Source organism: Enhydra lutris, unplaced genomic scaffold, assembly GCF_002288905.1.
Source record: "Enhydra lutris kenyoni isolate GAN:26980312 unplaced genomic scaffold, ASM228890v2 scaffoldscaffold29, whole genome shotgun sequence".
Classification (NCBI taxonomy): domain Eukaryota; kingdom Metazoa; phylum Chordata; class Mammalia; order Carnivora; family Mustelidae; genus Enhydra; species Enhydra lutris.
In genome coordinates this window covers 21,694,887-21,718,130 of record NW_019154113.1, presented here as the reverse complement: position 1 = coordinate 21,718,130, position 23,244 = coordinate 21,694,887, and the positions used below count along the sequence as shown (strand labels likewise).

At 48.8% G+C, this 23,244-nt stretch overlaps 1 protein-coding gene across 7 annotated transcripts in view; it reads left to right on the top strand.

The window, feature by feature from the left end:
• LOC111152715 (zinc finger AN1-type containing 6) overlaps positions 1 to 23,244 on the top strand; it is a 57,660-nt gene that overhangs the window by 18,545 nt on the left and 15,871 nt on the right. The window contains exons 1-2 of one of the 7 annotated variants that reach the window (XM_022511290.1): positions 1,631 to 1,964; positions 6,495 to 6,655. The exons of 1 other annotated variant lie outside the window; for it this stretch is intronic. The gene's annotated coding sequence lies outside the window, so the exon portion shown is untranslated. Of the gene's footprint in view, positions 1 to 1,630; positions 1,965 to 4,020; positions 5,585 to 5,725; positions 5,995 to 6,494; positions 6,656 to 18,820; positions 19,228 to 22,169; positions 22,915 to 23,244 lie in introns of those variants that run through there. 5 more of the 7 variants (XM_022511293.1, XM_022511288.1, XM_022511289.1 and 2 more) reach the window with 5 other exon arrangements.

Below are 23,244 nucleotides of genomic sequence, written 5' to 3'. Positions count from 1 at the left end.
ATTTGAATACTGGTCACTGATCTTTTTCAAGAGAAAAATCTTTTTTTTTTTTTTTTTTTTTAAACGGAAGCTTTGATTTGAGAAAACTCTTTAGGGACATGAATTATTTTGTAACATAACTTTAATGACTGAGCAAGGCAGTGTGAGGAAACTGCTTTCCCTGTATTTTCTGAAGAATCAGTAAACATTCGGAAGCAATTCCTGATGAAAAGAGCGAGCTGTATTGGCTTTATGTGGGAGGCAGCTTTTGTTGAAATGCAGTAAATTCATGTCAGTTGTACTTGAAAATCTAGGACCAGGAACTAATGTTTAGTAGAATTTGTTAGAATTGTAAGCTCCCTCCCCCCAGCTTTGAAAATTGATGGTGAATTTATTCAAGCTCCTATTCATGCCTTTATGCTTGTTGTAAAATAATAACGTGTGTTATTTATAAAGCAATCCTGGGGTGCCTGGCCGGCAACGTCAGTGGAGCATGTGATTCTCGATCTCAGGGTGGTGAGTTCACTCTTGTTGGGCATAGAGCTTACTTTATTTTTCTATTTTTATTTTTATTTTTTTAAGTAGGCTCCATGCCCAGCGTAGAACCCAACACAGGGCATGAACTCATGCCCTGAGCTGAGATCAAGAATCAGATGCTCAACCAACTGAGCCGGCCAGGCACCCTGTGCGGAGCTTACTTTAAAATAAAAATAAATAAATGAAAAGCAGCCCAGGTTGATCTTATTCAAGGTACCAAATCGTTTTCAAGGTAGTGATAAGATAAAAGAAGTGGGTAGAGAGAGAAGGTAAGAAAAGGAAAGTTTGTTTCTCTGTTATATCTAAATGAGGATGATTATTTAGAAAGTTTTTTCAAGATATTAAAAAATAAAATAATGACTTAATAGTACACAGATACTTTCAGGAACTTGAACTCATCAGTTATGTGGCTCCTCTTGGTGTAACTTCAACTTGTAATATTTGTCTTGTGCCCCACATAGCTATAACTCACTCACGTCCTACATCGGAACGGCTGTTTCTTTTGTCTTCTTTCATGAAATCAGCTCTACTGATGTGTGTTTGCATACAGTGACATTTACTAATTTTTAGCATGCAGTTTTAGTTATGACAAATGAATGTATTTGAACCACCACTGTAACGATCATGTTGTGGGGCATTTCTGTTACCCAGAGAGTGTCCTTGTGTCCCTTTGGAGTTAACCTCCTCTCCCACCCCGGCTCCTGGGTCTCCATTCTGTCTGGTGGCTGTTTCTAGCATTTCCTCTGATGTGGATCACACGCTAGGTGGTCCTCTGTCTTTCTTGAACTTAGCATAGTGCCCTAGAGACGCAGCCGCGGGGCCTGCTCGTCGGTGCTTCACTTCTTCTCATTGCTCAGTAGCGTTCCACGGTGCGCGTGTGTCACAGTTTGTCCGCTCACCACTGGACGGCTGTCGGGACCGTTGCCACCGCCTGCTGGCGTAAATAAGGCCGCCGTGAACGTTTGAGCGCAAGCCTTTGTGTGCACATGCGTGTAGAAACCTAGCGGTCGGGGCTTCACTCATGTCAGTCTCTGTCTCATGGTTTTGGGAGGGAAGACAGAAAAACCTTATACAGACCAGAAGATAAAATTTGTCCTAGAGAAAGAGCTGAATTGTTAGCTGTTACTCTCTTATTCTTCACACCTTTGTTACAGTCCTTATCTTCTCCCTTTCCCGAAAAAAGCTACTACCTTTGATCTTCTCTATAAAACCTCTTCTTAAATGGTATTCCTGATTTAAAACTTGCTTGGAAAAATAAGCTGAATTTTAGATGGGCTTGTTGAACCGTGGCTATTTTACAGTACTTCTGTCTCCGACCCCTTTGTATCTCTACCTCATACTAAGTTTTATTTTTTGGAGCCTTTTTTATTTCTTTCTACAGCACCTCCTCTCTGAGAGTTGGGAGCTACGTAGTATGGTCCCAGAAGGGTCTACATAAGAAGCTACAGGTAAAGGCTTATGACATTTTATGTATATATGCATATATACATATATATATATATATATATATATATATATATATATATATATATATGATGGGGTTTGCTGGAAATTCAGCTGCAGGCTCTGTTGGTCTGACTTCATGACTAATGAAGCGTAATATTTGCTAACAAATGTATGTTATAATCTCCTCGGCGCTGTGGCTCAGAGTCCGTTTAGAATCAAGGGATGCCTGAAAACTCGCTTCGTGCCCTCCCAGATGCATATGTATATATACAAATGTCCACAGACACATTCCATGCTGCTTTTTTTTTTTTTTTTTTAAGATTTATTTATTTGGGAGTGGGCAGAGAAGGAGAATCTCAAGCAGACTTTACACTGAGCACTCGTGACCCCAAGATCATGACCCAGGCCCAAACCAGGAGTCAGATGCTCAATGGACTGAGCCACCCACGTTCCCCTCACATCCCATATTTCTTAAATTAGGAATTTGGGCTTCAAAATTGATTTAAATTTTAGGTTTGAGTTATCATCTTTCACAAGGTGGATTATTCTGAATCTTTTATTAAAAGGGCATCAACCTGCAGCATTCAGAGGCTAGAGTTTGAGTTGAGATCAGAGGAAGGTTTAGAAAGCTGTGCATACATCGGTGGACAGAGGATTTCCGAACGTGCTGCCTGAGAAAATGGTGTCAAACACAGGGATGGGCTTGGGATAAAGTACCTTTGCCTGTTTTGCCGTTAGGAATCTGTAAGGGCCTGTTAAGTGCCTTCTTTAAACAAGGTGGTGTTTGCTGTTGGGTTACAGAGATTAATCTGTTAGGGAGCCTGCCCCAGAGGAGGCCAAGCTCTGTAACAGAGCTGATCTGGAATTAGCTAAAGAACAGTAAATACTGTGCATGGGGCGCTTCGGCCTGATGGGAAGTATACTGACTGTGAGAGACTAAAATTCATCCCTTCTTCCCAGGTCATCTTTGCTCTGCCTTGACTTTCTAAATTTGCAGGTTTTCTACCCCTCCAATTCCTGCCTTCTTTGTTCGACTGTGAGCTAGTGATGCCTGCTATCATTCCACTCCTTTCCCAAGCAAACTGTTGTACGATCTCTCCCAACAGAGAGACTGCTGTTCTGTGCCTCTTGACAAGCGGGGGGGAGGGAGTATGGGTACAAGATGCGGACTGTCATACGGTAGTCAGCCGTGCTCCCATAGCTGTGAGTCTCACGAAGACCCACAGTAGGCGAGCTAGAGGACAGAGGAGAACTAAACCGAAGTGGAACGTGGAGGGAGAAATAGGCCAGGACACCGGGGAGGAAGGCGAGCGGGGTGTTAGCAGTGTGCTCGTGTGGGGCCGTTCTCACTTCTCATGTTCCCTCTCGCTGTTTTCTTTTCTCCTTCCTCTTTATTTTATGGCTTCACGCCACTACAGTGTTTGCATATTACCCATTTGGGGGCTGGCTAGCTTCTCCGTGATGAACGTGTTAGCTTGTCTTTCCAGGTGCTCTGTAGTCAATGTGTGCTTTGTCAGCGTTTTATTGGCATTATCGAGTTTTGTTTGTTTGGGGAGGGACATTTATTCTACTGTTTTCTTGCACATTATTGGTCTCTCATCTCCTCCATTGGTTCTGCTTTGTAAGCAGAAGTTAACTGATCGTGCAGTGTTCAGCGAGGAGGCATCCCTTCTGCTGTGTTCCCCGTTGAAGAGCAGTCGCTCGGTGGGAGAGGTCTGTTTCCCTCACCGTGCTGTGGTCTGGGGAAGGCCGCGGCAGGCTGGCAGGGTCGGGAGGAGGCGGACATGCACAGGGCTCAGATCCATGGAGTCAAACCTGTCATCAGTGTGGAACGGCACGTGTCGTGCAGCACTCAGCGTTGGATGTTTTAAACCCGAGCACTATGACAAGTCAGCACCTAGGTCATCAGATGACTTTGGATTGCTGTCGGATTGGACTTCGAGTATATGGAGATCAGATTGGGACAATGACCCACTTGATAGGTATTCAGAATCTTTAGAACATCAGCTTCAAGTATTTATTTTTCTCAGGTTTTATTTTCACATTTATAGAAAGTTACATTGATAATACAGATAATACAGATAATTCCCATATACCCCTTGGCAAGATTTGACCACTGTTAACCCTTTGCCACATTCACTCTTACTCTTTATCATATTATTTTTTCCGAACTGTGTGACCATAGGTAGTGTGCATGCTGTCCTTTTACCACGTCACATTTATATATTCTGACAAGGCCAGTCTTGGATTTTCAACGGTAGTTCAGTTACCGAGTAAAGGAAATTCAATACTGATCTGATAGAATTCTCTCCTCCAGTCCACTTTTGGATTTCTCTCTTTTTCCCGATATGTCCTTCCTTCATTGATTTTTCTCCAGTCCAGGATCCAGCCCAGAATCCCTTACTGGGTTTAGTTATTGTGCTTCTCTGTTCTCCCTGAGTCAGGACCGTTTGGCATTGTTTGAAGAGTGACCATTTCCTGACAGAGTCCCCTCAAGCTGGGCTTGTCCGGCGTATCCTTGTGACTCGGTTTAGGGGCCGTGGCATCGGCAGGGTTGTTCACTGGCGACGTGTGCTGCTCCGTGCGGCGCGTTGGCGGCAGCACGTCCACCTGTCCCGTTAGCGGTGATGCTCACTTTTGATCTTTCGGTTGAGGTGGTATCCGCCAGGTTCTTCTACTTAAAGCATAATTATTTTTCCTTTCATAATAAGCAGTGTGTGGGGAAGTAACTTGGAGACTCGGTGCACACGACTCCCTGTCAAGTCTGTGCCCGCAGTGGGTTTGACCTGGCCGCGGCCGTCGGTTTGAGCTGGTCATTGAAGTGGCACTTGAGGCTCAAGTACGGAACGGCGCAGGCTCCGTGCTCTGGAGGGCGTCTGCTCCGGCCGTTGGGTTCCTTCGCGTCAGAGAGGGTCTCGTGGTGAGCTGGAACCCGTCTTCCGAGACTTGCACGCGTGGCTGCAGACTCTGCTTTGTACCACGTGAGATAAGCCCGCTCCGTTTCCCTCTTGAGCGGTCCTTCAGAAAGCGTTCCTTTGGGGCTTTTCTCCAGGTTTCTCACAGTCCTATCTTGTGACAGAAGATCTTCCTGAACTTGTAGCCAGCCCGTTGGTTGCACGGTGGCCTTCATTCATTAGCGCCACCCTTCCCGTGGGGGCCACGTCCGGTTCCCGTTCTCAGTGTGGCTCATCAGGACGCGGGACCGCTGTTGCTGTTGCTGTGATCTTAGCTGATACCTGAAGCCCCAGGCTTCGGAGACCAGTATGTCTGGATGCAAGGCCTGTCTCTGCCTCTTAGCTCTGTGATTTTCAACAAGTTCCTAGCGTCGCGAGACTCCTCATGTTGCATAATCTGTACAGAGTTGGTAATCACTGCGCCCACCTCTTCAGATGGAATGAGGAGTAAGCATGCGTGTAAACCGTCAGGACGGGGCCTCCTGCACCGTGCTCAGCCATCAGACGTTTATTGCTGTCACTGTGCAGAGAGCAGACTCCGGTGGTACAGCCTGAGATTTGTTCCATCCTCGTTAGCGGCTGTGTTTGATGGTAGGCTCCCTCAGGAAGCTTAAGTTCTGCTGCAGCAGGGGGACACTCTGGAACACATGCTTCAGCTCGCGTGAAAGGTACTCTGTCAAGTAACAGCTCTCATGAGGCTTGAATTCCTAAGTCATTTCTTTGCACAGTATAAGGAGAATATAAACATGCCTCTTTTAGAGCAAAACAAATGTACAGTAGCTCATTTCAGTGTTAACTAATACTTTAAAAGTTAGCGAAATTTAAGAATTGGGATGTACTTCTCATGGTATTTCTAAATCGTGTTGCTATTATAAATAGTAAGTTTACTCTGTAAAGTGCTAAAGCATTTCCTAAAACTTTTTGTAGAAATTTGAGGCCCATGTGACACATGTAGGGGAAGTAGTTACCTGTGTATCCCAGGACATTCTGATCGGATGCAGTTCTGTTTTCCAGACAAGCCTTCTGACACTTGATCAGTCTGTAGCACTAATGGTACTATAGACATGTGAATCTGTGGGTAAGTGTGCTGTCAACGTTCATAGTAAATGTCGGAAAACCTGGCTTTTATTTCTGTCGGAACAGGACCAAGGATCTCATTCTCCCTACCCAGGAGGGTCCCAAGGGATATTGTTGGGGCCATTGAAGTCATTCCCATTGACTGTCTGGTCGTAACAGTCGTTCTTTAGTTCTGGCTGTTCATGCTAAATAAATTAAACTTTAGAGAAGCGGAAAAAGACCTAGTTTTGCTTATTTGGGGTATGAATGGCTATGTAGAAAATAATTTTTGCTCACCTCACCTGGGGCCAGGTGAAGAAGAATCTCTGGTAAAGTTACATATTGCTGTATTTTACGTTGGTGTCAAATAGCAAGTGAAATGTTTTTATTTCTTAATTTTATCTCAACAACCCTCTTTATGTAGCTATAATAGTGAAAGCACTCCTTAAAATTTTAGACAATTAAAATGTACACAGTCAATTTTAACTGTCTCAACTCTGTTTCATGTTAAATGTGTTACAGGAATGAATCTGAAGTCTGCTGCGGTAAAACACTGAAGGCTTTACAATGTTTTCTTGCATAAAACTCAGACTTTAAGTATCTGCTTATGAGGCTAGGGAAGGCAGGAGGCTAATGTGTGTCTCGAGATACAGGACAGCTGTTTGCCCATCGACCTCAACTGTGTGAGTAGACTTAACGCGCAGCCCCAGGTCGCTGGGGGTAGTTAAATCTAAGTGAAGAAACACTTAAGTCAGCATGATGACACGTTTCATAGGGTCTGTTTCTTTCTGGTGGGTAGGATACGGAGGGTGGAGTGGGTGGTAGATTTTTATAAAATATTTTTGAGAAAAACCGTAGCTAAGTATCATTTGTGACCATTAGTGACCATGCATCTTTTTTTTTTTTTAGAATTATTTTAAGCATTGGAATTTGCATTACTAATCTTACAGTGAAGCAAAAAGTTATAATTCTTAAGATTGCAGTTTGTTTTGTAGTTGGTTTCAGCCATTTTATATTACTATGTTTACCAGATAACCATAAAAATGTATTTTGGGAATATGATGTTACATAATAATGTAGGAAATTGCTCTTGGGAATAATTTCATAATTTAAATTACAGTTAAATTTCATAATTTTTAAATAGTTCTTTTGAACCAGAGAGAGCATATACTTCCAAATAAATAAACTCCTGTTCCCTAGATGCAGTTAGGACGTCTTTGAAACTTCCCAGCTTTTTGTGTTTTAAAACTGCTTTGATAATCTTAAGTACCTGTTGAAGAAAAAAATTCTTTTCTTTTTCTTTTAGTAAAAGTTACTGCTTTAGTAATCAACTTGAGGCCAGCAAGGGTGGGAGCTGATTTCCCCCCCCCATCTCCCCTGGTTGTGTTTTAATTTTTGTTTTGTTTATTTGTTTGTTTTTGTTTTGTATTGGGGTGTATTTTCCTACATGGATTTAGGAATAAGACTCTTGAATGGCTTCTCCCCTTAGAAGAACACATGGTGCATATAGGTGAGGTGATTAAAATACAAGACATTGATGTGAGCAAAGTGATGGGCATATAGATAAAACTTGACAAAATCTTACTAACTGTTCAGGGACACATGGAATGGAATGAATGGCATTTTCATGAAGATGAATTTACTTTCTTTTTCACATCACAAATGTCTTTCTTAGTGGAAGGAAAGTCACGGTTGACAGTCTTTAGGATCGGTGAATGAGAGGGCATTCAGGAAGCCCATAGGGAGTGCGCCCCGAGCGTGGCTGTTCTCGTGAAAGTGGTCAGGGGGCACAGGGCCGAGATAAGGGGTATGTGGCCACCTCTCAAAGCAGCGGAAAAGTCAAGGTTCCAGTGTGCGACTATCCAGGGGTTGTCTCGTTCCTGAGCCTTCAGTAGCTCTAAAGAAAAGCTCTTAGAATCTACTCGTGTCGTGGTGACTAAGGCCTGCAGTGTGAGCGTGAACTCTCCAGCTGGAGCCACGTGGCGCCTCACGGGCAGAACCAGGTGCTGCTGTTCTGTTCACGGCACTCCCGGCACGCTTCCCTCCCCTCTCTCCGGATAGTGCCAAAAGTGAAACTCGAGGTGCAGGGGGCCTGCAGAACCTATTAATGAAGCGTTGATTTTTAAGATGAGATCGGGCAGAAAGGACACACAGCAGGGAAGAGCAGCTTCTGCAGCCGTGGAGGGTTGAGAAGGGAAGTTGTGCGGTGGTCGATTGGCCCCAGGCTCTGGTGCTCCTTGCACGTCTCTGAGCCCCGCTCTCCGCGTGCTGTGTTCGTCTGGTGCCGCGCAGGTAGAGGACGGTGCTAAGAAATGAGTGAACCTGCTGGCCAGGAAGTGCCTGCTGGTGGCACATGCACGCGGCCCCCTAGAGCCTCGCGTCTGCCCTGCTCACCCTGCCCCCGCCCTGTCACCCTGTCACTGATCTGCTTGCACGTCTGTGACCGAGTGTCGTCCAGAGTCACTGCGTCCTGACTTGTGCTGCTGTCCTTTGCAGTGCACCTTAACCTGGAGGTGCTGGGCTGTGGAAGGCCATGTGACGCGGCGAGGACTCAGGCCGTGTGGGGTCGGGTCCCAACTCTGCCCTTGTCACGGCGTGTTTTTTTGGGCAAGTGATTTAAAGCCTTTCTGTGCCTTAGTGCCTGTAATCTGGAAGGCAGACATTCTCGTTTGGTGTGGGATCTTGAGTGCGCGAGTCATTAATACTAGGAAAATACTGTTACTACTGAACTTTTGTTTCTTCTTCCAGAAGAGGAACACCAAGTAGTATAGTCATCCTCAGAGAGTACATTTTAAAGGCTTCAGGACTGTTTGGAGACCATGAAGTGAGGTATCTTCAGGCCGGTCTGGCAGGAGCTGTTTCCCTGGTGGCAGAACAGGAATCTCTGCTCCAAGTCTCAGCAGCCGCAGGTGCTAGTGTGTTTTCTGGGTTGTGGATTTGAATGTACGTCGTGAAGTTACATTAAATGTGACATTTCTCGATGACACAAAACTCTTACTTGTCTGGAGCACAAAAATGGGCTCTTGCATCAGACTTAAGTCCACAAAGGAAGAGGAAAGGAAGCAAAAATGTTTCTTGAGAAATCTTGGTGAAGGTAAGGTATATTTCCTCCGGTTTTAGGTAAAGTGATTTTTAGGCAATTTATAAAAGTCCTTACAACATTTTTACAAACAGAGGAGCAGTGAGGGGGCCAAGCAGTGTTCGGAGTGTTGAGTTCTGTCCGTAGTGACCGCGGCATGGTGAAGCGAGCCGTCTCATGTGTAGGGGCCGTGCAGTGCTTTGTGATCTCGGAGCACCTTGAAGGGCGGTGGCGTGGTGGTACGTGAGTCTCAAGCGTCTCGGGAAGGACCGGCTGGCAGTTTTGTCGGGGACTTTTCTCTCTGTGGGACGATCCTCCCGACGGCTCAGAGTAGTCTGGATTTCAGCCTGATGATCACTCTGTATGTTTAGAAATAGTGCAGGAGCTCGGGGTGTTCCAGGAAGTAGAAACACGGTTCTGGGTGGTACAGACACACACTGTTCACTAGCTTCTCCTCAGGGAGCAGAACGCAGTTCGACAGATACCTGTTCTAACTAAAGACAGTCTAAAAGAATGAAAAACTTTATGGAATTGCGAGAAGTTTATGGCCTTGGTGTCTTTTTTATGTTGCAGTGTTCTGCCTCTTCCCCATCCCCACAGCTGACGTAGGGTTGGTTCGTGGAGTCAGGGGGTCAACCAGGTCTAGTTGGCTCGTCCGGAGGTGTTTCCCGTCGCACAAGCAGGACAGCAGGAGCTCGGAGCTGTGCGCAGTGCAGAGTGTATGAAAGGGGGGCGTCCACAGGGAGGCAGTGACTGGCCTGTCTAACTTCAGTTTCCTTAACTGATTGAAAAGCAGGGCTTGCAGGTGTGATCCCGTAACCTCCCTCGTATGGATACGGCGGGAACTGAAGGAGATACTTTACGTGAGGCCATAGCACAGGGCCTCGCGTATGGTGACAAGAGCTGGCATCTTCATTGAGGGCTTACGAGTACACATCTGAAGTGTGTAGCCTTCTGATCTGATTTTTTAATTTAGGGAACAACTTTGGAGAATTTAAGATGGAGTGACCACCTCTGGAAACCTAGGCTGCATATCTTAAGCCAGAGGGGGAGCGGCCTCTGAGCTGACCTGGTGGCCTGGTGGCCCCTAGAGTGTGGGTGACGGCCCCTCAACCCCGCGCCCCAGTGGCTCACCGTCTGGCATTGCGCGCTTGACCCGGGGACTTGGAGCGGATCGCCCGGATTTGTTCCTTTCAGGTATCTTACCTGTTTGCGGGCCGCTGCCTTCTCTGTAGTAGCTGCTCGGCAGAGGGGTCCGGTGGACGGCTTCTCACTCACAGTGTGCTCTGACAGGCACGGGTTTTGCTTCTTGACAACATACCTGACTGCTCCTTGTTTCTCCTGCCATTTTTCCCTGAACAGACCATTTTGCTTCCCATGTCATACAGCACGCACGTTTAAAGTCGCCCGAAATCCTTTTCAGAGCAACGGGAGGTCCACAAGCCATGGCGGTGACATTCATGACCTGCTGGCGGTGCCCTCCTTCCCATCCCAGGGGACGGGATTCCCTGTGGCCTGCAAGTCCGCACGCAGAGCCGCTCTCACCTCCCTCTGTCCTGGGCCCGGGGGAGTCGCCGCCCTGGTGAGACCGCGGCCTGCCGTTACCGCACACTCGGGACACTAAGGATGAGCCCTCGGTGACTTCTTTGCTGGCAGTTGTCTGGAATAGCGTGTGTCCTTTCAGGAGCCTCTGAGAGGAGTCTCCGAAACCGCGCGCTCTCCCTTGTGGTCCGGAAGTCGGGCGGCCCCCCGGGCCCAGATCGGGCGGCGGCGAGGGGTGTTCGGGGCTCTGCTGGTGGGTGGTCGCGGTGTGTGGGGAGGGCGCCCCTCGTGCGCCGGCCCGCCGCTACCTGCGGCCAGTGTGGGGTCTCGGCGCGATGACGGCCGCTGCCCCCAACACGCGGCACCGCGCAGGGGCCTCGCCAGAGCCGCTGAGTCGGAGGTTTATGTCACACTTCACGGGGCACGAGGTGTTCTGCAGTCATGGTCTCTTGTGCTGTCCCCAAGTCCTGCAAGTTAAAAATGACGGGTCATCACCAAACGTTAACACGAGGAACCAGACCCCTGATGTGAACTGAAGGCGGCAGAGTCAGAGCCCGCTCCGAGATCGTCCGTTCCGTCGCGTCCACTGTGCCGCGGTCCAGGGCGGGCGCCTTGTGCGGGTGCTGCTGTCTGGTGATGACTCGTCGTTAGGCCTGTCTCCCGTGTTTGTTATCCCCCCCCGCCCCCGCGTAGCGCGTTCTAGTGGGAGACGGAGAATCAGCGTCGGGGATGGCTTGCAGTTATTTCGAGCATCTGTGTGTTGTCCAAGCCCCCGTGAGAGGAGAGCACCAAACGTGTTTTTGGTCGGCTGCTTAGCATTGTGTCTTTGCGGCTGATGGGGCTCATTGTCCTTGTCGTCTTGCATGTCGTGGTGACATCCGTGCAGGTGCCACACGGCAGTATTCCTGTCCTTGCGCATCTGTTGATCCCTGAGAGCAGAGCCGGCTCCTAACTTCTGGCTGACCAGGAGGATCAGGAGGCGCCACAATAACCATATCAAGCAGGACAGCCTTGTCCGAAGAGCTGTGGCAAAAGGAAGTAAAACGGACTCAGTGTTGGATAATTTTGCTCTTTCCTGATAATGTTCCACCTGAAGCATTCTGGAAATCATCCACTTGTTCATCCAGCGTCTGAGAATTCCCCGTGTGCCTGGCTTTTGATCTAGAACTGGGACTGGCCCACCGTGGCCCGCAAGCCAGACAAGCCCTGCTGGCGACCTCTTTTTGTAAACAAAACTTCTGTTAAAACCCAGCTAGGCCCATCCATTTTTATAATGTCAGCAGCTGCCTTCTCACTACAGACGTGCGACTGAGTAGTCGTGACAGACTGTCACAGGGTACAGCCTGAGTCATTTACTCTTGGGCCCTTTAGGAAAAATGTTTAGCAGCCCCTTATCGGCACTGCTGGGGATACAGCCCTGAAGGCGCTAAGTAATTGGCGTGTGTATTTAATATATTTTTTCTTTTCCGCGTTACTCTCCGTCCTTACCGACCACGTTATCCACTCATCGTTGGTATTTCAGTTCATATTAAAGAACGGCCTTGATTCCTGTACGACACTGTCCATTCTTTTCCTGGAATCGGTGTGGATGTGTTTCCTTACAAGGCTTTGCCCTGAGATGAGACCTGGAGTGCTGGGCCGTGTGCGGACTGGGAGGGTGGCGTGTGGCAGGGAAACGGGCACGCGGAGGACCTTGCTCTGTGGTGCAGAGTGTCCGCGACGGAGAACACAAGGAGTGTCAACAGTAATAAAACTGAGTAACATCCGTAGTTTTATGGCTTCACCCAGAAGACTCACAAGTGAACGGGGCGTTTCCTTATTGTGAGACTTTGCGGATGAAGACTGTGGAGGTGAGCAGGACACCGGGACGCCTGCTGTCCTGCGGAGGCTCCGGCTGTGTGGCCCCCGCCGCTCTTGCATGACCTGTCGGCACTGTAGCACAGACAAGTAGCAAGTCCACGTCTGACCTGGACCGCCACAGGACCTCCAGGGCCCCCAGGGGTCTGAAGAGAAGCCCTGGGAACCTCTGACAGAGAGCATGGGCTCCAGCCTGACAGCCCGGGGTGGCTCAGCTCCGTCCCTTAACCTGCTGTGTGGCCTGCAGCCGTGGGCCTGACCTTTCCAGGCCTCGCTTCTCTCATCTGGGGAAGGAGGATGGTGACAGCCCCCACTTCACAGAGTAGTTCTGAGGACTCAGGGAGTGGATATGTGTAAAATTCTGCAGTGTTTGGTACAGAAAGTAGTGTACGAGTCATGTTCATAAAAGGAAATAGTAAAGCCAGTCACATAAAAGGAGTTGTAGAGCTTCAGGGGGAAGAGGGGAGATTGAAATGTGGAGGTTGGCCATATCACGCAGAAGAAATCTGGGGGAGAGATTCATTTACAGATACTGGAAGCCGAGTTGGAGATTTGCATTAGGGGAGGAGCGTCCTGAAAAGGCTTTGGGCCAGAGCAAGAGGCGCAGTCTGCTGACCGAATTACAAGCGTCAAGGTCAAAGGGGAGAGAATTTTGAAAAGTGGTTTTGCATGTGGCTCTTGCATATACAAAGACCGTATTCTGTATTAGTTTTTGTGAGAAGAAAAGCTAATGAAAGCCCATGAATGTGGAGCCCAGTGGGAAACGATGAGTGGGTCCCCTCCCTGCCTTTTGCAAAGAGAGGGATTGGGTTTTGTGCAGATAAGACTTGTGTCTTGATTGTTTAAGGTATGTGGTGTGGAATCTAAGTCAGTTTGAGAACATAGAATCGAGGGCCGCTTAAGTTTCATTACAGAATTACGCCATTCGGTATCCAAATCGCTAAGTGAAGCCTCTCCGAGCCGACTGAATTGGAGAAGACGTCCACAGGCGTGCAGCTCGATGCCGGTGATCGTGGTTCGGTACACACACGGCGCACGCGTATGTAGTGTCCCCCGCTGGCAGACTTAGATCTCTTCCCAGACAGCAAATTCAGTTTTTTTCAGACAGGGTTTATTTCCGTTTCTTGCCTTGGGGTAGATATTTGAGCACTCTGGGTTTTGTGCTAGCACGGCGGCAGGCCGCTTCGCCCGTGCGTGCGTTGCACAGACACGCGGGCCTGCCGCGTGCCAAACGTGACTCAAGCAGCAGTGAGCAAAGTGGACAAAATCCATGTCGTTACTGAGATTTTCATCTTAGTAGGGGGAAGACAGACGAAGTAAGTGTAATTTAATAGTAAGCTAAGACTGAAATTGAGGGCATTGAAGAAAAATAAACTGCAGGGCTCATGAGAGACGCTGGGGCGATTTTTAAATAGAGCAATGGGAAGTAATAGGTAATGGGAAGTCCTCCTGGAGAAGGTGGCATTTGAACAAAGACCTGAGGGAGGCGAGGGAACCTGCTCGGAAGGATGTCTGGGGGGTGGACGTCAGAAGTACGAAGTCCTCGAGACGGGAGCAGCCCTGGTGTCGCTGGTGGCGTGTGTGGTCAGGCCGCGGGGGAGCCGATGATGGCGAGGAGTTCGGCGTCTGCTCTGGGTCATGGGAAAGCAGCTGGCAGGTTCTGAGGCGGCCGGCAGTGTGATGGGCCTCGACCCCGACGGGAACACAGGCCGCCGTGTGGGAAACCGGCTGCAGAGGGCAAGAAGAGAAGCGGGGGACGACGTTCACGTCACGCTATTAGTTGCCACGGAACAAAGTGCCTCAAAACTTTAACGACTTAACAACAGGCGGAAGATCTCACACAGTTCGTGTCGGGAACAAGGGGGAGGCGGAGCTGTGTCGCTCAGGCGCTGGGTCCCCTGTGAGGTTGCAGTCCTCTGACGACGCGGCGGGGCTGGAGGACTGGCTCCTGCGTTCACTCACACAGCTCCTGGCCAGAGGCCTCGGTGACTCGGCTGGGCCTCTCCTTGTGCCATGGTAGCTGCCCACCCCCCCACCCCCGCCCAGTGGGTGACTGGAGCGCGAGAGAGCACCAGGCGGGGGCACAGTGTCTTTATGACTAGGTCAGAAGTGGTACAGCAGCACTTGCGCAGCCTGCCGCGGACCGGCCAGATCCACGCGGATACAGTGGGGAGGGGCCGCGGAGGCCTGAGGGATCACGGGGGCCACCCTGAAGCCTGCCGGCAAACAAGGAGAAATGAGGTTTTTTTAGAAGATAACCACTTAGAGTTGATTTTCACAAATCACGTACCAAGGAATGTCTCGCAATACATGAGACCTCTTCACGGACACTGTAGCACACTGCAACGCACTGCAACCTTGAAGGAGCGAAATGAATTGAAGCATATGCCGTGTTTGTACACCTGGAGACCGAACACCATCCTGTCAAGTCTTTTTTTTTTTTTTTTTTTTTAATAGAAATTGACAAACCAGATCTAAAATGTGTAAGGAAACGCAAAGAGCCAAGAATAAGCAGTACAGTCTTGAAGAAAAAAACTGATATTTGAGCCTGAGCTAATGCCAGATATCCAAAATCTGGAGTAGCTCAGAGTAGCCTAGACAAAGAGTCGAGGGGACGAGGGGTGAGGGCATGGGAGAGGCTCCGACGTGCGTGGTGCCCCGTGTGCGGACCAGTGCAGGGCAGTTGGGAAGGGCGGTCTCTTTAATGAATGGTTGTGGGCTAATTCGGTAGCCACGTGCAGAAACGCTCGCGTCTGAATCTCGGCCGGTGCCCGGCAGAAACCCCTGCTCCAGCTGGATTGCAGGCTTCATGGGGGAAGTGAGGCACCGAAATGGAGAAGGTGGAGGACACGTTGGTGAGCGTGGAGTAGGCGCAGCCGTACCCAGTCACCAAGCGTCCGGGACAGCTTCTCAGGACTGTTAACAGTCCAGCAGGAGCCGCTTCCACCGGAGGACAGACCCCACTCTCCAGTACGCGGGGCAGATGTGCTCGGCGGCCTTCGCCTTCCTGATGGTGGGAAGCACGAGACGACTGCGGCATCGCTGCACGGCCGAGAGGACACCCCAAGTGGAAGGGCACGCGCTGGTTCTCAGGTCTGCCGGGACAAGCTTCCTCAGACGGGAGGCTTAGCAGCCGCGCGTGGTCAGTCTCTCACGGCTTTGGAGGCCCAGAGTCCAAGCTTGGGTGTTGGCAGTGCTACACCCCCGGAGAGGCCGTCCTCGTTTCCACATCCTGCCGGCTACAGCCTTCCCTGGCTCATGGCCTCCTCTTCCAGCTCTGCGCTCCCCTCTCCATGCGTCTGTCGCAGAACTCCTTCCGCCCCTTGCAGTTGAGGCCATCAAGGAAATCCAAAGGAAGCGCCCCCCTTAGAAGGTGATGTTCACAGGTTCCGGGGGTGAGGCCGTAGGCGTGTCCGGAGCCACCATTCAGCCCAGCGCAGCAGACTGTGCCCCGTTCTGGTGAGGTGTGCGGTAGCTGGACTGCGTCTCCGTGGTCAGCAGCGTGTGGACGGGTGTGACCACTTCGGGAAACAGGTGCAGTGCCGGCCGACAGCACACACACATGCGGGCTCCCCACCGTCCACACGCAGAGCGAGCCCGCGCAACCTTCTGGAAGCCGAATGGGCTGCTCTGAAGACACCATTCCATTAATCCATGCGGAGGATTCTTGGAGCGTTTCCAGACCCAGAAAATCATCTCGCTTAGGCTCTTCTGGTACAGCAGGACACACTGCTAACGCGTGCGCGCTGTAACCCAAGACGAAGCACGGGTGCTCACAGACGCGGTTCTAGGCCGTGGCGGCTGGATGCCGAGGTGCTGCGTGCGGTGGTGCGGGAAGGGGGTCGGGGGACCACTCCCGCGACGGGGGTGCACACTACCCCTGAGACGGCTTGCTGCAGAGTAAACTCTGAGCGCTGTTTCCACTTCGTGCCTTTTCTCAGAAAAGCCAAAGTCATCTTCAAATTTCTCAACGAAAACAGGTGTTGATATAGGTCCAAGAAGTTGGAATGATAGGACACAAACCTTCAAAAACCCGGGATGTGTGTGTGCCCTGTGACCCAACACTCCTGGTATGTGTGTATGTAGTCAGCAGGAATGCGTATGTATGTCAGGCAAAAGACGCGCAGTCGTGTTCACCAGTATTTGTCGTGCTCGTGAACCGGAAAGCCCTCGATCCCTCTCGACATTAGAGCGGAGAGCGGTTCACGCGCACAAGTGCTCTAGCGAGCAGGAAGAACTAGGGACTGTGGTTAGACACGGTCGCCCGGCGGGAGCTCGGAAACGATGTGTATACACCGTGCAGTTCCGTTTATAAAAGTTGGAGAGCGGGAAGAGGGGTTTCAGAGCCGGCACAGTGACTTGGGAGAAAGGGGGGTACCTGGGACAGGGTGTGAGGATGCATTTGGAGAGTCCTGGTGGTGGTCTGGTTCTTACGCGGGTGCCAGTTACAGTGTTTAGTTTGTGGAAGTTTAAGCTTTACATCCGGGACTCATATAGGGTTTGTTTGTTTTTTAATTCAATTAACATACGGTGCATTGTCCGTTTCAGAGGCAGAGGTCAGCGACGCATCAGTCGTGTATAAGGCCCAGTGCTCATTACTTCAAGTGCCTTCCTTAAAGTCGTTCCCCACTTGTCCCATCCTCCCCTACTTACATGTTTTTCTCTGTGAAAAGAATGATAAGTACTAGGAATTCTTGGGTTTGTTTTTTTTCCCTGTCGAGGACATCTCACTTGGACTAATGCAGTACCTTCATTTTGATATGCACTGATTCTGATATTCCCTGAAGTTGGAGGGGTTTTATAGGGTTACCGGATTCTAACGTTCCTAAGGACTTTGAATTGCAAGTGACAGCAGCCCAGATGGAACTAAGGCAAGAGCAGGATTTGTCTTACGTAATCAGAAGTCTCAGAGGCGGAGCTGCCCTCAGCAAGGTGGATGCCAGAGTTCAGTCCCCGTTTGATCTCGGCTCCTCCCTCCCTTCCCATTTTGACTTTGCTTACCCTATTTTAATCGTGTGGAGACTCTCCCTTGTGACGAGCATAGCCCCAGCCCCCGAAGTGTACATTGTCGGCCTCTTTCCCAGCAGCGCCAGTAAAGTCCAGAGAGGACCGACTGGCCCTGGAGAGGGGCGGCCAGGCGTGCCCCACACAGACGGCATGTTCTTGCCCCACGGGGGCGGTTGTTACCTGAAGGGCTGAGGGAAGAACGTGCTAGGCAGACCAGAACTACCCGCTTCAGGAGTACGGGGTCTTCCCGGGGCAGCTGGTTGGCGTCACGGTTCAGACAGCGTGGCGAGTGGCAGACCGCGTGCTAGGCAGAGGCGGGTTTGTACCAGGAGCGGTTCTGCCGCTTTCCACGTCGTCGCTGCACCTCTCTGTGTAAACCACGCGCGAGGTGCAGGTGTGGGCGAGACACTGCCTTTCCCAGTCCTTTCCCTTCCTGGCGGGTAAACATGTACTTAGTTAAGAGATGAGACTTTACCAAGAGCAAGTAATACTTAACGTTTACGTTCAGTTTGGATGTGAGAACCGCACGGTGGAGTGCCTCTGCTGGAGTCCCGTGTCGGCCTGGCCCCCTGCCTCGTCCGTGGTGATGCCCTAAAGTCACCTGCTCATTTAATGGACAAGTTGACTTTGGGCTTGTCACCTAGTTTTTTTTTTTTTTCAGCCCAAGAGCTAAGAATAGTTTTCATATTTTTAAGTGGTTGGGGGAAAAAATCAGAAGAGTAACATTTTATGATGTGAAAATTCTAAGAAATGCAAATTCTTGTGGCCGTAACCATAGTGTTTTTGAAATTCAGCCCTGCTCGTTGGTGTCGGTGCTGCTTGGTGGCTTTTGCAGGACAGCAGAGCTGAATGGATTTAACAGTGACCGTACGGCCTCTGGAGCCCAAAACATTTACTGTCTGGTCATTCACAGAAAAATTTGACAACCCTTGATTTACACATTCTTGGGCAGAAAGCAACCGATGAGAGCCATGCAACCTCATCTATTAGAAATGAGGGGTTAGTTACTGGCTCGGAAAGAATGAATATATAGTTCCCCCCAATGACGCGACCCTCACATGAGCTAGATGGCTCCGGCCCAAGCCACAGCAGGGAAGACAAGCGGACCTAGGGCATATCAGGCATAAAGGGGGTTTGGGGGCACCTGAGTGACTCAGTCAGTTGAGCATCTGCCTTCAGCTTGGGTCATGATCTTGGGGTTCTGGGATCAAGCCCTGTGTCGGGCTCCCTGCTCAACGGGGAGTCTCCTTCTGCCTCTGCCTCTCACCCTGCTCGTGCTCTGTCTCTCAAATAAGTAAAATCTTGTAACAGGGAAAGGGGTTGAAAAAGAAACTTAGGGTTCAGGGGGAAAAGAAGTGTCTGCTAGAGAGCACTTGAGTGATGTCCTGCTGAAGTGCCCCAGAAGGCCGTGTGCTGCTTTAGGGAGAGAGTGGAGGGGATGGAGGCAGGCAGAAGCAGACCCAGAAGAAGTAGGACTGGGACGGATCCTGAGGTCAAGATGGTTGTAGGCGTTGCAGAAGCAGAGGGCCTTCACCAAGAAAGGAGCAGTGTGGTGGGGCTGGAGCTGGCTTCCAGCGGACGGGCGCGGAGGGCACCGTGCCTTCAGGAGCCGCAGAGGAAGAGCACTGCTGAGCTCTGCCGTGTGCCAGGCTCTGTGCTTCCTGACTTCCTGGAGACGCTGTCTGACGTCATCTGGTTACATGGGCTCCGCGCACCCCCCTGGGGAGTGGAGACTTGGACAAGTGTAGGAGAGTGTCCAGGCTGTGACAGGTGAGAAACAAGGCAGAGCTGGGGGTCAGACGGATGCCAGCCTGACCCCACGCAGCTCGCTTTCTAGGGAAACTGCGTTGCTTGCGGTAGATTATATCCAAGACACACCGGCTAGGTCTAGCGCTCCTTTCTGGAGCAATTCTACAGTAACAAAAACAGTAGTATGAGAACGGGGCACTTTAGGAGAATGTAAAGAAGTGTGTTGGGAGGAGAGGCAGCAGAACAGAAAGAAAAGACTGGCTGTGGAGTGTTGAGCGTCAGAACACAGAACGGAGGAGAGAGTACGGGACGTTTCAAAGTGCAAATGATGGGAACCCGGCGACTCGAACTCTAGGACACAAAACAGAGGAAAGGAAGTTTAACTGAGGCATAGTTGCAGTTAATAATGGAGTCTGTGTTATATCCACTCACTGCTGTTCCTTTGTCAGAATTTTAATAATTGGTCATGAATTTTCTTCGCAGTCTTAAAATATTTGATCTTGAGTTTCTTATGCCAGTGAGAATTTCTTAGGTAAAAAGACTTGAAAAACAAATTTTCTCAAGAGCTTGGTTAAGCTAATTAAAGCTGCATAATATCTTGAGGTCGAATAAGTGAGTGAAAATTTAAATTATCTTTAAATGAAAAGAATAAGAATTCATGAATGCTCACAGTGCTGTAGCTTCAGTAGGGGCAGGATGGACTCTGAAAGTCATTCTCTTTGTGTTTTAGGAGATAAAGGAAAAGACACCCAGCTGCTTCTCAGATAAGTGACCTTGGGCAAGTTATTAAATCTCGTTGAATATCAGTTCCTCATTTTTGAAACACGGACACCAGTAGCACCAAGACCAACAGCACAGGTCTCCAGAGAGAAATAAACCAGGAGAAATGGTTCTTGGCCTACAGTGAGCTCTGAGTAACTGCTCAGTACCATCGTAGGGCAGAGAACATAATTGGCTCTTGTCCTGATTACAAATAGAGTCAGAAACCACATTTTCTGAATTTTCTGCAATTCATAGACATTTGGTTATTTTAAATTACACCATGCTAGTGAACTTTTTTCTGTTTGTCTGATAATCTCATTCTTTTTTTTTTTTTAAAGATTTTCTTTCTTTATTTGACAGAGATCACAAGTAGGCAGAGAGGCAGGCAGAGAGAGAGGAAGGGAAGCAGGCTCCCTCCTGAGCAGAGAGCCCGATGTGGGGCTCGATCCCAGGACCCTGAGACCATGACCTGAGCCGAAGGCAGAGGCTTTAACCCACTGAGCCACCCAGGCGCCCCTGATAATCTCATTCTTTACTGCCTTGACTTTGCAGCTTTATAATGCCACAGTGTGGCAGTGAAGGAGTTGTTCTGCCTTCTCATTCCCTTCCCACCTTCCCTCCCGAGTGCCAGACTGATGGCCCGCAGAGTCCTCCCCTCCTTCCCTCCCGAGTGCCAGACTGATGGCCCGCAGAGTCCTTCCCGGCCATGAAGGCGCAGCAGTGGGCAGGCAGGACTTGGTTTTCCCACAGCTCCTCCATCTTTGCCCCTGCACATTGGGATAAACTAAGGTACCCTTTTATGGTGGTGGTTCTTTTTTGTGTCTTCACAAGAAGGTACATTTTGTGGCCTAAAGATGAATAAATAAGGTTGTCTTTTTTCTTTCTTTTTAAATAGCCTATGAAATTCTTTGTGCTTTTTACCTGCTAAGATAATGGTTGGCTGTTTTTTGTAAGAAAGCTCAGCTTCTGACAGTCGTTGTTAATTTGCTGCTGTGCGGCTTGGGGAAACTGCTAGTGCTGTATGTTTTTTAATTTTATTGCTCAGAAGCAGGTATTGTGGATAAAAGCTTGGTGGTCGTATTCTAATCTGTGATCATTTTTTTAAAGAACTAGAATATTTCCCTTTTCTGGGTGCTTGTGATTGCCAGCCAGATGCTGAAAGGTTTACCTGTGCCACTGAAGAAGGTCCCTTCAAGTCCCACCTTTCAGTATCGCTGTCGTGTCTTTAATAGGCAGCATAGCATAATGGTGGTTTAGAACAAGTGTTTCTTAAGCTCTCTTTTTTTAATTTCTTCCCTGACAAAAGCCTTTTTAAAATAGTTTTTTCCTAATTGGCCTTTACCTCCATGAAATTTTAATTCCGCAGATATACCATATTTCTATTTATGTATTCCGTGTATCTGTGTTTCTACATGAAGAGTGAGTTATTTTGTGTGCCTCCTTCCCCCAAAGAATTGGTGTTTGTCCCCTTGAAGTGATACCATCTACATTGGGAATGTATGATTTACAGCAGTGGATTTTCAAAATTTTTGGACTTTCATATTCTCTGAAATTATTGGGGATCCTGAAGAACTTTCATTTGTGTGTTATATCTAGTAATATTTATCCCATTACAAATTAAAGCTAGGAAAAATTGCAAAATATTAATTTTTAAAAATATTTTATTAAAAATAACTATCCCTTCCCTCACCCCTGCCATTACCATCGAAAAGGTTTAGTGAGAAAAGTGGCATCGTTAGACATTTTGCAAACAGTGAGATTCTCGTAGTTGGCTCTGCATTTAACCTGTTACAGGAGAAAAGCTGGCGTCACGCACATGGGTCAGCAGAAGAGGGAATGTTGTAACAACCTTTTCAGATAAACTTGGCAGTTTGTAGTCTCTTAAGGGTTAGTTGCAGTCTAGAATCTCAAACTGTGTATAAAACTTTTGTTCCATCACTTTAAAATTCACTGGTCTTTCACTTTGAATGGATCCTTTGTTGATGAATCGTTTTGTGCCGTCGTACACTGGTCACTGGCAAATGCTTGTTTTCTGACAGTACCAGCCACTCACATGTCGTTAATATCATTACTGATCTTACCAGAGACTCTAAAAATTGGAGATACTTGTCAAGCTTTATTTATGTATTTATTTATTTTGCTTGAATGTGGTCCTTGGCAATAAATACTGTTATTTTTCTTAAAGTGACAGGCTCACTTTGTTCGTTTTTGAGAAAATGTCTGCTCTGTACAGAAGTCTAAATAACCAGGCTTCGCCAGTTCCTTGGAATAAAAAACCTCTGCCATGAAAAAAGTGACGGGGGCAGCCTGCAGCTTGAGCAGCTGGGCAAGTGTGTCTGCTCCTGCTGTCTTCACACTTGTGTATGCAGCAGGAGCTCTCTGCAGACTTCCAGAGTCACCTAAAACACTACCAAGATGTGTGTTCAGGCTCCAGATTTAATAAAGCTGGTTGTGTTGCGGTGAGACTGTCGTGCGGTGGGAGACAGCTAGTACTGGGGCCATTCTCCCGATCAGGTGCTTGATAGGGCTCCTGGCATGTGACCACTGCTGCACATGGCAGCACGGTGAGAAGGGGCCAATAGCTATTCGCGTTAGTGTGGAAACAGTTCTGACCTCCCTGGGGGTCCACAGAAGCACACTTTGGGAAACACTGATGCCGAACAGGAGCTTAGAGCCAGACTGGCTGATTGAGTCAAGCTCCATCACTTACTGGCTCCACGCATGACCCAGAGCACTTACCCTGACAGCCAGCACCAGGCACACTGTCCCGCGGGAGCAGAGGCCACAGATCCCTGTGGGATGTTTCCCATTAGTTTTCTATCCCATCTTTGCTACTTTGTTTCATTTGGCATGTACATTTATAGAACTAGGGAGGCAGCCCATGCAGAGAGCAGAGCGGAGAAGATTGGGTTCCGAGGCGATTTGCCAGCATGGACTAAGAAAGAGGTTTGTCCAAATCCCAGATTGTATTCCCAGGCTAAAGGTTTAAATATTCCCCGTAGTTTTAGGATAGTTCTTTTTAAAGGCAAGTGCCAAATCTGCTGCCTTGTTTTGTAATCCTGTCAAATGCATTTTTGTTCTTGGTTCAGGAATTTGTGTTAAGTACACCGCCCCGCCTGCCCCCCCCCCCCCCCCCAGTCAGTTCAGGTGAAGAAAAACTGTCCAATAACCGCGGGCGCTTTCCCTCGTTGTTGATGGACTCAGGGCAACTCAGGGCAAAACCTTGTCCTCCTCTGGTGGTTCTTTTTTTTTTTTTTTTTTTTTTTTTTTTTTTTT